The following is a 13,106-nucleotide window of genomic DNA, read 5'->3' as shown; positions in this document are numbered from 1 at the left end:
TTAAAAAAGACTTAAAAGGCAAAAAAAGAACAAAAGCCTTGGCAATGGGGCACACTGTGTTAGTATATAGGACTCTAACATGAACTCAGCCTTCTGCAAGTTATACAAGAAAGTAGCATGATGGTCTTGTTGTGATCCTTCTTGGATATTTGCCCATAACATAACTACCCCGTACAGTCGGGCACATGTTTACATGCCAGTCTTTATACAGGAGAGTGAGACTGAGACAGAACAAGTTTCCCTGGCAGGACAAGGTAGGGAAAGACGAAAGTGCAGTGCCCAGCTGCGCTTGCTCCCTGCTCTTTCTTGAGAGCAGAAACTTGCACAATTTATGGAAAGGTGAGACAACCATGCTTGTTTCTCAAGGTATCACTTGCACATTTGTACTAAGGCTCTCCTTATACTGTGTGAAAAAAGTGTTATCTGAATGTCCATGTAAGAGGCTAGATTCACGGGTGTGCTGCAACTGGCTTGCTGCAACTGTTTGCAGTGCTCAGATGATGCAAAGCGGCTGAAGCCCGACTTACTTGGAGTGTTAAAACTGAGTTTTTGGCCAGTCCGCATTACCAGAGCTAAGCTGCTGGAGCTTACCAGTGAATCTTTCTCTATTTTTCTTTTGAACTTATGCCCAATTATTTCTTGATTTATTATCATTGCCCAGTACAAAGAGTCCTCCTCCCTTTCCTATATCTGATTTTCTCAAAAATTCAAACACTTGCTTCCCTCTCTCTCAATCAGTTATTTTCAGACAGCTCTAATTTACTTACGTTGGGAAGTCATTCCTTTATTTTCCCAGATCAGTTGGACTTTTTAATCATTATTATCATCATTATTAAACTTAGTCTTTTTTAGGCAAACTCCCAGTAACTCAGTACCAGTTTACAGAGGTGATGATCAAGGAAGAATAACAAGATTAAATATACTTAACTTTCAATTCATTAGTTAAGTCTGTAACAGCATACTGCAACTTGCAACTCCAGTGTGTAAAACTACTTGTGATCTTAAAAAAAAAAAAATAATCCAAGAGGATTATTTCATTCTCAAATTTTGGGCGGGGGGAGGGCATATTCATGCTTGTGTAAGTGAAAAAAGTTTTTTCATTCTTAGATAATCAAAGTGAAGACATCCTGTATTTTAGAACATAACTGTATCCTAATATGTACCAGAACATGTATTCTTGTGTTTATTAGAGTACCAGGACTCCTTGCAGCCGGTATTAAAAAGCTAACAAGAGACATGGGGTTTTATTTGGAAATCTCTTAAGATTTTTTTTAAACAAATTATTTTTGTTTCCTTAAGTCATGGGTGAAAAAGACCTCTTTCTTCTTATGAAGTTTCAAACTGTTTAGGAATCCTATATCTACTAGCCATGCATAACCACTGGAGAGCGGATGGTTAATTAGCTTCACTTCAGCTTTGAATAGCCAATGTTTAAACTGTCTCTCACATCAATAAGATGATTGCCATGATGATCATTAGCAGCACACCACAACAGAAAGCTTTCAGCATTCCCGTTGACCTAATTCTTCATTTTTCACAGACTGTCATCAAAACCACAGTGAATGCAGAATGACTGAGTCTTGTCATTTCCACTCATTGCTTTCTCACTTTAGCACAGTTTGATCTCTCTGCTTTGCCACGTACTCAAAGGGGAGAAACGAGCTTAATTCCTTTGAGAGAAACCAGACCAACAGCACGAAGTCTTCATTTACGGACCATGAAGGTGGCAGCAGAGCAAGCTATCCCAAACTGCTGCTCCAAAATGCATTGGGCTTCTCCTACAAGGAAATGCTTCTTGGGTTGAAAGGTTACTTCAGATTTCCCTAGCCGATATTCAGCCTGTGACATGCACTCCTGGCACCCTGAAAGCAGCTGGTATTTTGCTGTTGACCAGAAGAGCCCAGGGTTTTGCCACTAACTCTGCCACACCTGTCAAAGCTACCCTATGGTGATAAATGATTTTTTTAAAATAGATTAAGTTCTGCACTTCTTGCATCAGGCTGAGGTTAACAGTTTGTGAAAAATAATTGTTACCAGCAAATGACCTGAGTAACCTCCTGAACCTATAACCTACAGAAAAGATGAAAGTTTTTTTTTTCCTTTTCTATTTTACATACTGAAACTAGTTAACAAAGGCAATTCATCCTGTTAGAGGTACACATTAGAGAAAAAGCTAGAATTTAAAGAAGATGATTAAGGAAGTAAGGCTAAACTCATATATGGTCAATTTTTTTTCCCCCACGGGTTATACTACCTTTCCTCATCTAATATAAGCTCTTACCTCTTGCCTTTGTTTTTTTCTCATTCATTTATTTGCAAAGGAGGATAATTAATTGTCCTTTCTTCTTTCTGTTTGCAGCTTTTTACACCTTTACAGCCCCTTTGGCAATATTTCCTTCTTCCTCTAAGCCCTGACACAGAACTTAAGTCTTTTAGAAAGTCCAAAAATCAAACTTTTCCATTCATTACAAAGAGAACACTGCCTGCTTGAAAAAAATCACGCAACGTAGGAGAGCCGAACAACCCTATTTTGCTTAGGAATGGTAACTCATCCCTCCCACTTAGTACAGACTTAGTAGAGTCTTCTAGTGTATAACACAGATGCTACCTAAATAGTAAGTTGTAGACACAGATAACACTTTATATAAAACATTGCCCTCGTTAGCAAAAGGCTTACAGATAAGTTGTTAGCAGTGTAACTTCAACTCCTCTGTTGTTGTGGGAAGAGCGCCTACACACACCTGGCTTCACATCAGCAGCTCTTATTTGCTGCTAAGACCTGCCTAAGTCTACAGTGTTTGGCTCAGCATTTGCTGCTAATTTTAAACTGGAACGAAATAAAATTAGCACTTACCCATACCATACACTGCGATTATCTGTGAATCGTATTTTAATGAAATTATTTCAAATACTAATATCAGCAGAAAGGGTTGCCTCAGTGCAGCGTTGTTCTTTTCTGTCCTTGTATGATAAACTATGTAACATGCATTTGTACACAAATGGATGTTAAAGATGTTTTCCATCCATGGGTTTACATAATTATGCACATAAGATAATGGCAAAAGCCTCAGTAAAAAATAAACTCAGACACTTTTTCTTGAGAGCCTGGGCCTGGAAGCCTTACTGGTAAACCACAAATTTCTAAGGCTGTGCTAGAGAAATACTGGAAGTATTTAAGGCAGTAGCAGCCATACCTGGTAGCGTTCCTTCACGTGCATACCAGCCCTCTGCAGAAGCTGCTTTGTGTTTTACGGACTTCATTCTGCTCTACTCAATTCTGGCATGTCAGGGAGATAAGGTGCAGGCCTGTTCTGTCTACCAAAACCAGTTAGCTGTTAACATTTGATGCATTAAAAAAATGAAAAAAGGGCTTTTGTGGCAGTCTACCTAGTCAAGAAATTTTATTGATACTATTTCAGTTCCTTAAAAACACGCATGAACTTATGAAAGTTCCTTACCCAAACTGATAGAAATATGACTTTCAAGATACGGTTAGCACCTGATTATTGAAAGACCCCTGGATACACATGCATAATTTCACTTGGTTTTTTTCTTTAGTACTCTATTTTTGAGCTTTTTGTCATGATCGTGCTTCCCTAGCAAGGTTAGATGTTGTTGAAGTCTGTTATTCCCCACAGCTTGCAATTCATTGGCACATTCCCTTCCAGTGATATTATTTTGGAACAGCCCCTTTACCTGCTTGTTTAATCCACATTTACCTTCCCACCTTGTTACCCTTCCCCCCAAAAAAGCAAGCAGTGCAAACGGAAAGAACCAGTGACATGAATTTACATGTTTTGGTAGCATCAGAAGGGAAAGTGCCACATGTGCAGAGTAACATCACCTTCCTCCCTAGCATCAATCTGAAGAACCTGGCACATTTTTCTGGTGCTCTGTGTTGCAAAATCTACTTGTACAGCCTACAAGGGGAAAATATACTATAAGGAAAAAAAAATAAGCAAAGATTGCACTGAAATGACATGTGAGGCTCTGCTGAAACTAGCCAATAATAAGATAACTTCAAAAAAAGGCAGTGGGTAGGACAGACTCAACCTCTAAAGAGTTTAATAAGTTGTCTAGCCCCATTTCTGCTGTTGGTTACTCTGGTGTATATGGGGGATCAACGCTTTGAACATCGTGGAGCTAACTCCAGATTTATACCTTGTGTAACAGAGAGCAGAATGCAACACAACAAATATGTGGAAAGGAAGGGATATTGCCTTTCTTATCCAACGTTATTTCAAAGTTTATGCTTGCGACTCCACAGAAGTCCATTAAAAACCTCTTAAAATCACAGTCCTTGCTTTAGGACTGCAATAGTTGACTTCAGTTATATTGTAAATAAAGAGCCTTGAACAGTAAATCTCTTCATAATCAATGGCTTTGGTATATGCCCAAACAAAACCTCCCAACACCCACTTAAGTTCAACTGTAATTTTTCCAACACATCCCTTCCCCCACTCTACACTTTTGGCTGGTGATAACGTAGCAGTCGCACTGCTTGCCTTATCACGCAGCCAGTCGTCTCCTCCAAACCCCAGCAGTAGTCTCAGCATTACAAATGCTTCACTCATCTTTCACTAAAGTCAGAGAGCCTGCTGCAGTTTTCAAAATTAAGCAAGATGGTAAGTACTGGTAAAATTACCATGTACAACGAAAAAATTCAGGGATAAACTTCTCAGTCATGAGTGCATAAGGCATCCATACTTTGCGTCATAGGTTACCAAGAGCAATTTGTCTGGACTGCACACTCTGACCTTCCAAGAAGGCTAAGGAGGTCCTTTGAAATTGGGCTGAGGAGTGCACAAAAAGTTAGCAGATCAGGTTTTTTCCATGGAATGTCAAGGCAGGAAAGGGTATTTTTCTGAGACCACAACCACAGAAATACACAAGAGATCTCAGTGATGTAAGGTAGCAGGAAAGTATCAACATTTTCTGTGCGCTCCTTTTTTCCCCTTACTGGAATCTCTAGTTAATATTTCCAAGACATTTCTTCCTTGCAACAAGCATCCAGTTCAGACATGGGAATTTACGTGGGCAGGAATTTTGAATTAAAATGATTCTATGAGACCAATAGTTTTGTATAGATGTGCAAATACCATTAGGAACATAAATCCATGCTTAAAAATTTATTTCAGTGACTTCATTAGTTTCTGGTATCATCATGTGTTTGGTAGTAAACAGGGAATCGCAGCAAAGCCAATGGCCTCACGCAAGCAGTTGAAAGAGTGAAGGCTGGATGACCAAATAGCTGTTGCTGTAAATACAAGTTAAAATTTTTTATTATTAGTTATGTGTAAGGAGAAACAGCCACTGCTGCTTCAAAGGACCAAAACCAACCTAAATAAGATCACACAAAGACTGGGGAAATTATGTTTATGGATAACTTGCTCTTATCATATACATCTGCTAAAAAACTAGTTATCTAGCACTAATATTGACAACAATAAAATTTTCAAGAATTCAGTTGTATTTTAAATGTAGACGCATATAGCTGTAGGTGCAATCTGCATTTGTTCACACAAGAATTTTGTGCCTTCATCACTTCCATGAATGTCTAAGGCCTCTTTGTGTTGGTAATTATCTGCAGCTAATTAACAGGATCCCAAAGTTTTGAGGGCCCAGAAGTGAACAAGCCAATCTTCCTTGTGGTTTACTTTGTCAAGATTTTTACTTGAAAATTTAAGTTTGTGATGCACTAGTAAATGTCTTTAAAAAAAAAAAAAAGTTGATGGGATTTTTGTTACCATGCAATTTTAACACCTGCTATTAAAAAGGAAAGAGCTATGAAGGACATACCCATCTATTGCTTTATGGTTCCTTTATAACAGGAGCCTGGTTTATCTCAGCACAACTTTAGCACCCTGTGTGTCATTACAGTGACATCTCTGTGGGATTCATAGAACAATACCATGAAAACAAGTATCTGATAAACATCAGTTATGCCATTATTTGTCTCATCTGTGCTACTGAACAGTCCCACCTTTTGTTAAGATTATTGATAACATTTATTATTACTTTTTTTAATTTTTTTTTTTATTTTTAATTTTTTTCCAGATTTTGGCTGGTTCAATGAGCAATTCTGGCAATATTGTCACCTGCATTACAACAAAAAGGACTTTAACCTTAATGAACTGGCAGAGCCCAACACTGTAACAAAACTTGGCACTATAAGCACAACCCCTCGCTGCTCTGAGGGTATATCTAAGCCTCCCTAGGGTTTCCCAGGTTTCAAAGAGATGAGGCGTATGGGGAGATGCATGAGCGGGGAGGAAGGAAATGATACCTTGGCGCCTGTGGTTTTTAGCCCCAGAGATGTGACCCATACTGGTTAGTGAAAAGAATTACTGTTCATGTCTACTTTTTTTACATGTGGCAAACCCCTCATTTTCAGTAGTTTTACTCCCCCTTTCCCCACGCAAAACATTGTGTGTGTGATTTAAACAGTTGGGGAAACTTTTTGCCTATTATTCATAACAAATAGGCCAGCTCAGCTGCCAAAAGATTTTTGTTTCCTTGAAAGGAATTTGCGTACAAAAATATTATACCACAGTGTGGATCAGAGGATGGGGAGAAAAATGACAACATCAAAGATAATTGAAAATGACATTGAAATAGGGAAACCTATAATTATGAATCACAAATTGCACACATTGAATCCTCCTCCGCACGATTTGCAAGGTGTTTAGGAGCTATAACTAGAGATAGAAAGGTATATAGGAACTTAAAGTCAAAGTTGCATTTTCCTTAAATTGTCTTCTGCACAGTGACATGAATGAGCACAAATGTTCAGTAGTCCAGCGCTATTCCCTATTAGACATTAGGAATGGATAGAAGGATTAAAAAAAAAGTGTTTGCTATACAGTAATTGTTCCTTGTTTCTATATTCATACTTGACAACAAAATTCTGCTTTTAGGTGGATGTTTCTGAGCATCAGAGATCTGGTTTAAATGCTGCCTTGAGAACCTCATTGCAATGTCACCCAATTTTGTGAGGTGTTTTCACTCATTTTTGTCATGTACTCTCCTACCTTAAAAAAAACAAAAAACAAAAAAAACCCAACAAAACAAAACCCAACCAACCAACACCATGGGAGTTTAACAGATTTATCTCAAACTATCATTTCTATGGTACAAGTTAGATATCTATTTCACACAATACTACATAGGGTTTTCCACAGTGACATATGCTTTCAATGAATTAAAAGCAGCTTCTGTGGTGCAGTAGAAGCCCTGCCTGAAACACGCGCAAACTACCTGAAACATGAAAAAGTTGAAACAGTAATAAAAAGCTCCATTAACATCAGCTAATAATACACTGAGGTATTGAGTAATACCTCAAGTCACAAGAAGAATAAACATAGATTAAACATAGTCTTTAAGCCTAACGACATCATGCCTCAAATTATAATGCAGATAAACAAACACCAGAGCTCAATCATGGGCTACTTTATCATTCCTTAAACTGTAATAAACAAAATATTCCTTGTGTGGAACAAGGCAGGCAGCAGGGATTCCAGGCACAGCCTTTCAGATGTCTCAACAAGAAAGTTTTATTCTACACAAACCAGCATACCAGGGGTTTTTTGTTGTTATGAAATACCTCTTTTCATTTACCTTTTCTAATTATTTATTTATAGATGTAGAAGACTTGAGCCACATAGGACCACTCAAGAAGTGGAACATTGGCAATAATCACATATTATGCTTTATTTCCCAAACAGGAACCCGCATAGTTTCCAGTGTTTGATAAAGAATGTCACTGATATTAAAATAATTGTGCATATTCAGAGTCTTTTGTTTCCATGCACTATGAAATCTTTTGGCTGCACACAAAGCCATTACAGAGCAGTATACAGCTGGTTCAAGGGAGGGATTGAGCGCTTCTGCCCTTGATGTCAAAGCAAGGACTCCTACCTAATAATTTCCACAGTAATGTTCACATGGGAAAAGTATTTGTCCCTTTACAAAGTCTGCAATGCACCAACTAGCTCACATAACAAACATTACTGTAATGGCCAAACTGAGGAAAAAACCAAATCTCTCTGATAAATCCATTGGAGAGGAGCGGCCACTACTGCCCTCTCAGCTGTGCAGATTCAGGGTTAAAGACTGAACATAGGCCAGTGTAAGCTCCTGCACGAGTTAACAAACGGACCTAACAGATATAAGAGTGGCTGAGTAATAAAACCTAAAGGTTAAAAAAAAAAAAAGTAGCAGAAGGCAAGCACTTCCAGTTAACAGCTATTTCTTATCAGGGCTGTCATCTGAACTCTAGGAACTCACAGAGAGATTTAGGCACAAATGCAGTGAGTAATGTTATATATATTTTGTGCAGTACCTGGGGGATGCTTCCTCATCTATCAGCTTCCATGCTAATTTGAAACATTTACAGTGTCAGCCCAGATGAGCACTGGGGAAAGCATGCTTTCAACCATTGCAAATTGGCTCTGAAGAGTCAGCCTTTCGCCTGACCTCCCTTTAAAGTCCATCTCCACCCAACGTCTCAGCTTTGGTGAGGAGCGGGAGTCGGCCTCCGCCAGCAGCCTGCTTTCCCAGGCAGGGAAATTCATACTTTGTTCCATTTTGCTTCCGTGAACTTTCAAAGAGGGACATCCCCACAAGCACCTCAAACTGTGCTGCTGTTTCCCATCCAATCCTCCCCTTTGCCTTAATTGCAATAGAAAACCTTAATCCAGGCTACCCAAGGATGAAGTCTGCCTTATTAAGTGACCTGTGTCATCTTCTAGCTGACTGCCCATCCTTTCTTCGTACTTATGAAAGGGCTGCCTTATCTTGCAGCTTAATGAATGCTTAAGAAACCCCCAAAACAACAAATGAAGCCCAGAAGGCTTAGCAGTTTGGTTTCACAGATGGAAACTGGGACCAGTATAGAAGTTACTTTTGATTTGTCTGTAGATATTACACATGAACATGGGAGTAAAAAAAAAAAACCTCAGTAAAAAAAAAGTAATACATGGGGTTTTAGACACATTTGAGAGCTGTGCTTCAAACAGAAGTGCTATTGCAGCTTTGCCATCCAGGCAGATGCATGTCTTCCAGTAATTAAATGTTAATACACTATTTATGATAGATATTGAATTAAAGAAAACAAACTTTATTTGTTCTCCAACAAGCAGCTCGTTGCAGACACTTGAGTCCTGGGTTCAACTTTGGAAAGATACCTGTGCAAGAATACCAGAATACCATTTTTTTGAAAGATGCATAGATAGAAATAGGAATAATTACAGGGAAAACTTCTCCCTAGAAGAACCAGAACAATGCTTTAGGCAGCTTGCCAGCATTATGACCACAAACTAGTGAGCATGGCTTTTGGTTACTTAACTAATAACAAACACACTCAGCATATTCAAATTGTCTTAAGGAACACAAGATCATCTTTGCTTCTTCAGAAAAAGCATGCAGAGAACCTATGGCTCTTAAATAAATGGCCTTAATTTGAATACTGAGCAAAAGAGAACTCCTGCTAAAAGTTCCACAACATACATGCAGCTCTTATTCATATTAGAAAAATATTTTTCTAGAGTTATAGACCATATTTGGCTCTTGTGTGCACACACACACGCCCCAAGAGACTGTAAAGGAGTGCTGCTGCTTTTCCAGCTCTGCTGTAGGAGAGCTGTTCAGGAGACTCATTTGAAAAGACCATCTCTTGGTGACTGCGGTTTCAAGTTGAGAGAGGTCCGTGAAATAGCATTGATAATTTGTAAGTCTGCTTTAAGAGCCAGGTGCCACTGAACACACGCTCTTCTGTGTTTGACTGTCAAATATCTTTGCTTTTTGTTGTTTCTTAGCTTGGAGTTAACCATGACATTAACCTTTGTACAATAATTGGCCAACACCTCACAAACGGAACTTCAGATTTTTTGCAAAAATTCATCATCTCCAGCTAAATACATGTAAAATAAATTAAGACACCCAGAAATGCACCCAGGCACTGAATTGAGATGCGATTCTGCTGCAATGGCCCTGGCACACACTTGGCTTGCACCAAGATGCTCTTCTGCCTTGCAGTTCCCAGACATGAATGGAGGGTTAACACACGCCCTCTTCGCTTCCAGAGGACTGTGGTCACCCCATCACATTTAAAGCCCTTAGATTAACCTTTTTTCTATGACTTTTAAATCAAGATATGAACATTTTCATAACTTCAGCACCCAACACATCCTGTAACACCAAGTTTCATGATTTAATGATAAACCATGGTTTACCATGGGTAAAAAACCCACTCCTAGTAGCTATTTTAAACTTGCTGCTTAGTGATTTTGTAAGTAGTACACCCTACTCCATGCTGTACAAGGAATAATACTGCTCTTTATCCAGTCTTACTCACAGTCCTGGCTTCTGTGAACATCTTTCCCAAATTGTATTTTTTCAATTGAAAAATGCAAATCAGCTAAGCACCTTCAGAGATTGTTCTGTACCTCTCATCATTTAGTCTCATTCTTCATTTGCTTTCTTTCCCATCCTGTGAAAGTATTTTCCCTTTGGCTTCATGACAACTTAACCTCCTTTAGTGTTTTGTTGGCGTTGTTGTTGTGTCATCCCCGCCCTTCCAGTGACTATTGAGAAGACTCTCTCCCCACCCTTCAGTAACTAGACCAGTGCTTAAATTACTAGGACCTGTAAGCTTTTTCCCAAGTCAGGCCCGGAGGCAGGTGCTCACCGAGTCATGCCTCCCTGCCTTGGCAAGATTGGTGTTTGTTTGCATTTGCATGAAAGGAAACCCAAGTGCTGGGGCTGGAGAGGTGTGAGGGTGGTCTCCAGCCCAGCTCACCAGGAGACATACCTGCCAGTTACAGCCTGTAGCAGCCACCATCACTGACAGTTTCCAAAACAACTCCAGCAGACTAGTAGTTCATTGTTTCCCTCCTCTGCAGGAGCAATGCTGACTATCATTGTATCACATTCAAAGATGATCACCAGTTTTCTTATTATAACTATACCAGATGTTTTTACTGGTGAAGTCAGACTTGGACACCTGACACCCCCCGGGTGGTGCCTGAACCCTTGGGCTGTGCTCGCCACCTTCCCCTCCCCTGCTCTTAAGGCCAGTATCGATAGCCACAGTTCACAGCTCAAGAAGTTTGTGCTGGATCCCTTTAAACTCCGGGTAAGCAATGTCAAGTCCTGGTGATTTGTAATAACCGTTTTACAGACTTGGTCCTTTGCTGGCACTTCAGCTTGAGGCGGTGCCTCTGGCATGTTCCCCATGATGCAAAGCCTCAGGGTGAGAGCATCATGAAGCACCTCCAGAGCAAGTCCTACCCACTGACAGATCAACTCGCCTTTCTTTACTGTGGCCTTACCAGTCTTAAATGATCTTTTTGCTCTTCACCTATTGATCAGTCTTAGATTGCTCTGCAGGTTTGTGTGTCACTGCGTTTGGAGTAACTTATTATTAGTAATATTCAGTCACTTGGGAAGTTCTTTAGTCTTGACCTGCTTGCCTGCAGACTAGCATTTTAATTTTATATAATTAAGGCTCCTCTGTATTTTTCTCTTTTGGACATCCCTTCTACAGTTTAAGGAGCATCTTTTCACCTGTAATAGATTCCTATGAGGACAGTGCGATTACTGTTCCTGGTTATTATCCTGGATTAAAATACAACAATATCACTCATTTCTGTTTGATACTGGGGCCTATACCATTGAACAGAAGCTGAGCCACACAAAGGTCTATAGAATCAAAGTGCAGATCACCGATGAGGACTGATGCAGATATGTGTGTCTGCAGCTTCTAAATGGGACAAAAATACCCTTCTATATGGACCAAGCCTCCTTAAAAGCAAATAGTTTATTTTTGGATGAATAGCGGCCTAATTATTGACCTCCCTGCCTTGACAGAACAAGACAATGCATTTTTCTAAGTTTAACTGTAAAAGCTCAATGATGTGTAAAATGAGCCTTGAGTAAGATTATTAGATGCTATCAACTTTTCAAAGTGGGTGTGTGACAAGATCTGATAATGCGTTGAGGATCAATGCATCTGTCCTTCTTGCATCTCTGCTCTCCTGGAGAGAAAGCAACTGTCAGACCTAGTGAAGAGATCACAGTTGCTGAGCAACAGTAACAACACAAATATGCTCCTGGCATTGGCTTGGCAGTAGAAAAAAAAAAAAATCTGTTGAAATGATAACCACCGATAGATGAGAAAAGCAGCCACATCACACAAACTGTGTTAACACTGAAATATTAGTTACACTCTGCATCAGAAATCCTGCTATAGACACAATAGTCACACGGTAAAGCATATTCAAAGAACAAATATCACTAGTATGAAAAACGTGAAATAAAGCATTGTGAGAATAAATGAGGAGAGATTAATCCAAGTTCTGTGAAGTTTTCCACAGAATTTACAACATGACCCAGCAGAATGCCACCGAAAAATTCTTCTATTATGTATATGGGATGTTTTAAATAACCCATAAAAAGATTATAATTTGTATTGGATTATATAGGGCTTTTTCCTAAAGGATCAGCTGCCACTTTGAGTTAAGCACACTAGACTTAATTTAATCAAGCCACAGGAGCCTGAAACCCTCTGGACTAATAGCTAATTCACATTATTTGTCATCTTTATTTCGGGCAATTGCTTGCCATTTTGCAATTTGTGAATTGCAGGCTGATGGACACGAGCCTCCTGGAGCTTTCCTCAGTGCCGCTTAACAAATTCAAAGAGCAGGACTCATTGGCTAAATCTCCATATGCAAACCAAACGTGAAAATTAAATGATCTGATGTAACAAAGGAACAAAATGAAATTATTTCTTCCAGTATTCTTTGTTTGTCTATCCTTAACCACTTCTTAGAGAAGTGTAAATCAGAAGTTGAAATGATGTATTTCAAAAATTAAATTGAGCACGCGGCTACTTTTTCCTTTCTTTGTGTACTTTCACTTCCTGCTTTCTTCCCTTCCCCTTGAAATAGCTCTTTCACCAAGAGCAAGTAAACGTCTATAATTGCAAAAGAAAATGTTAATATAACATTTACACAGTTCAACAGCTTCAAAGCTGTTTCGCTGAATGAATACACCTAAAAAAAAAAAAGACTCACACAGAGGGCAAAAACCCACCTAATTGCTAC

This window comes from Nipponia nippon, unplaced genomic scaffold (assembly GCF_047370975.1).
Source record: "Nipponia nippon isolate SJK-2023a ecotype South Korea unplaced genomic scaffold, ASM4737097v1 scaffold_6, whole genome shotgun sequence".
NCBI classification, from domain to species: domain Eukaryota; kingdom Metazoa; phylum Chordata; class Aves; order Pelecaniformes; family Threskiornithidae; genus Nipponia; species Nipponia nippon.
This window is presented reverse-complemented; position numbering follows the sequence as displayed.